Genomic DNA, 3,712 nt, shown 5'->3' with positions numbered 1-3,712 from the left:
TAGCGATCGACAGTGAAGGCAGCCACGGGACGAGCGGCACGCCCCACACGCGAGGCTTTTTGGCCTGTGGGACACCGAGCCATAGGGCTAGAGTTGAGAGAAACCATACGGAATTGGACAGCACCAAGCCGATCCAGCCGTCGCTTGAGCCCCAGTACACGGCAGTTGCTATTGAAGATCCCACGATTAGAACCAGACAAATTATGAGCTTGTTTCGGTCGGATGGTGTCGTTTCACCGCCTACGTAGTAGCGTCGGACGATCAGGCCGATGGCTACCAGCATGAAGATGAAGAGGGTGGAGATAGAGAGGAGGTTCGAGAGGATTCCCAAGCTTGTAAAGAAGGCGATTATTGCTGTTGCAGCGAGCATTGTGGCTGTTGCATTCACTGGAGTGCCAGTCCTTTCATGCACTTTGGCGAACCATGGTGAGATCATGTGGGTTCTAGCAATGTGGGTGAGATAGCGTGCCTGTCCAACAGCATTAACCAACAACACGGTGGTAATGCCTTTAATAGCACCAGCAGCCACAATGTACTTAGCCCAACCCCATCCAACAGCCTCAAAAGCCACTGAAAACGGCGCATCCTCGTCAATTTGTTGGTATGGCTGCATCAAGCACAAGGTAACTGCAAGAATGCAATAGGCTAATGTGGTGATCACCATTGATCCAACAAGACCAATAGGTATATCTTTAGCAGGGTTCTTAGTTTCCTCAGCCATTGTCGAAACGGCATCGAATCCAACGTATGCAAAGAACAAAACGACAGAGGTTACGAAGATGCCACGAGGGCCATAGGGGGCAAAGGGAGTGAAGTTTTTCGGGTTGGCCTTGGTGAGGCCGGCAATGACAATGAAGAGGATGATGGCAACGTGGAAAATGGAAGCAATGTAGTTGAAGCGGGAGGAGCCTTTGGTGCTGGCTACAGCCAAGGTGCAAATGAAGATGATCACAATGATGGCGATGGGGTCGAGCTGGTTGTAGGAGTCGGGGAAAGACGAAACGTGGATGCGAAAATCGTTCGGATGGTGATTGCACAAAGTGGCAAAGTATGAAGTCCATGAACGGGCCACAACAGCGTTGCCAATTATATATTCGAGGAGGATGTTGCCCGCTGCTATGAATGCCACGAAGTCTCCTAGTTCTACTCTTAGGTACGCGAATGATCCACCTGAACAAATAATTACAATGGGCTAGTGAAGTTACTAATTTAGAAAATCTAAAAGGGAATCTAGAATAATTTTAAATTTGGATTATTGTAAAAGTAGGGTTGAATTCAAAATATTTTTACCCTTTATATTTATAGATATTTTATACTTCTTGAATTCAAAATCTAAATTTTGTTTCAACCCATTAAGATCTCATAATAAAAATTTCAATACAATATCACTTCACGCCGTTATTTCTACCACAAAAATAAGACCCATCTCTACCACAAAAATAATACCCACTTCATTAAAGAAGAGAGAAAAAAAATTAATTTAAAAAATAAATAATATTTTAAAGAAAAACAGAGACCAAATATAAAAGGGCACGTACCAGCTGTTGGGATCTCCACGGCAAATTCAGTGTAACAGAAAACGGAAAGCATGGCGGAGACACCGGAGATGACATAAGACAAGACGACAGCTGGGCCGGCGTGTTTCTTAGTCTCAAGACCGGTGAGGACGAATATTCCGGCGCCGATGACAGCGCCGATATCGAACCACATAAGGTCCCACCATGTGAGGCTCTTCTTCATCTCGTGTTGGCTGCGAGCCTTCATCTCGATGAGCTCAATGTGCTCCCCGGACCTGGCCGTGAGCCGATCCAAGAGCCGGGTCGGCGTCGCCTTCAACGCTTTAGTATAATTTCCCCAACTCTTAAACGACTCCTCGGGTAGAAAATCTTGCTTCGAACAACCACAAGATCTTCTTTTGATCCCTTCTCCACCACCGGCGTCACCGTTTGGTTGACTCATTATGAATTTACACAGAAACAGTCAACAAAAAAAAAAACTAATCGAGAGAATCAATTAACTTAAGACAAGACGGGAGAATAAGAAAGGAAAATGGGGTTTATAAAGGAAGCAGAGACGACCGGTTACAGCCGGTACACACAGTGGTTTGAATATGAGAGGAAATTGACATGTGGAGGTTAATTTGGCAGTCACATTTGTTGTATCAAGCTGTGGTTTCTAAATTTAATCATCTCAACTGCTCAAAGGGCTTATACCACACTTCTTTAACTCCAAATCATTCTCAATTGAATCCTCAAGGATTTTTCTGATTTAATGTCGTCCCATCATAATCGAAATTATATTCCAATTAAAGCTAAATTTTAAAACTATTCTCCTAAAACTAGATTTGGTTAAATGAACCGATTGTTAACTTCTAACTGTACAGTTTTACTTAGGGTACAATTATAAATAAAAATATTTATTTAACTTCATAACTAATTTACTCACTAATTTAAGTATTATAATTAGTATGTAGTTTAATAAAACTCTACAAAATAGTCTCTACGGTCGAGATTAATCGTTAGGATTTTATAATATTCTAATATTCTAATACTCTACTTGCATGAAGTCTAACACAGGGACCATTGTACCATGCAGAGAATTGAACTTGAAATTGTTGTCATGGGTTCACATAGTTGACTTGGATACAAAGTACAAAATCGAACTTTTATTAAGGATAAATTGGTGACACCAGTCTAAGCTAATCAGGTAGGTGGTTGTACTATCCGCATGGTTAGAAATTGATGTTGTATGATGACAAATGCCCCATAGTTCTGCACGTGTCATATGCTTGATATGTGTGAAATGTTTATGAAATGATGTGATGCGTTTGACGATATGTTTGAGATGTGCCATGTGAATGATATAATATATGTTATGGTACCATGCGTTTGACGATATGTTTGAGATATGTTCTTTCTATTTTCTTGTCTTAAATTAAACGTGTAAGTTCATGGCTTCATTTGCAAATATTGTATTTCAAACTACCACCTATATTATTTATGGAATTCATGTGGTGATGCTTCTAATTTAAGCGAGAATATTTAGGATGTTACATTAGGGAGTGTGATATGTGATGAGAGAATGAGGGTTGTCCTGCATGATTTTTTACGCCACGAAGAAAAATAAGGGAACCTCATGCATATTTGTATGTTCACGTGCATCGCTATTCCCTATGAGACAAAAATGACGAGTACGGACGCGTACACTATGAGACAAAAATGATTATGATGCTTAACATAGTTCAACGATGATCGCTATTCCCTCTGGGTGTTCGACAATAGTACAGAGTAGCTAGCCCTACCAGTCGGTCCAGAGGGTGCGCGAGCCTTCCTGGTGGGCCCATGCTCGCACATGTGGGTAGTGTGCAGCGAAGTACCATATATCCAATTTGCCAAGTTTGGAGAGTAGGCTTAGAGAATACGATTTAAAATGATAGGTCTCATCGTTATGCATGTGNTGTTTGCATTCACCAACACCAATTGTGGGATCACTTAATGAATATTTCTTAAAATATTGAGGTCTTGTGTTATTCTTAAATTTCAGGTAAAGGCAAGACATCCATGTGTGGTTGACGATCATAGAACATGTGTTAGTGTAGTTGCATTTTCACTTCTTAGATATTAGGTTAGATTAGGGCATCGTTTTAATTTTTTCTTTGGTTTTACTTATATTTCACATTGAATATTTTTCGTTGTTTTGGTTTTAAGACTCT

General features: G+C 40.9%; 1 pseudogene; it reads right to left on the bottom strand.

Moving 5' to 3' along the window:
- LOC111471436 overlaps window positions 1–1,979 on the bottom strand; it is a 2,176-nt pseudogene extending 197 nt beyond the window's left edge.
- Between the last annotated feature and the right edge of the window lie 1,733 nt (window positions 1,980–3,712).

Source organism: Cucurbita maxima, unplaced genomic scaffold, assembly GCF_002738345.1.
Source record: "Cucurbita maxima cultivar Rimu unplaced genomic scaffold, Cmax_1.0 Cma_Scf00052, whole genome shotgun sequence".
In the NCBI taxonomy this organism is placed as follows: Eukaryota; Viridiplantae; Streptophyta; class Magnoliopsida; order Cucurbitales; family Cucurbitaceae; genus Cucurbita; species Cucurbita maxima.
The sequence above is the reverse complement of the archived record's forward strand: the minus strand, read 5'-3'. Positions and strand labels throughout refer to the sequence as shown.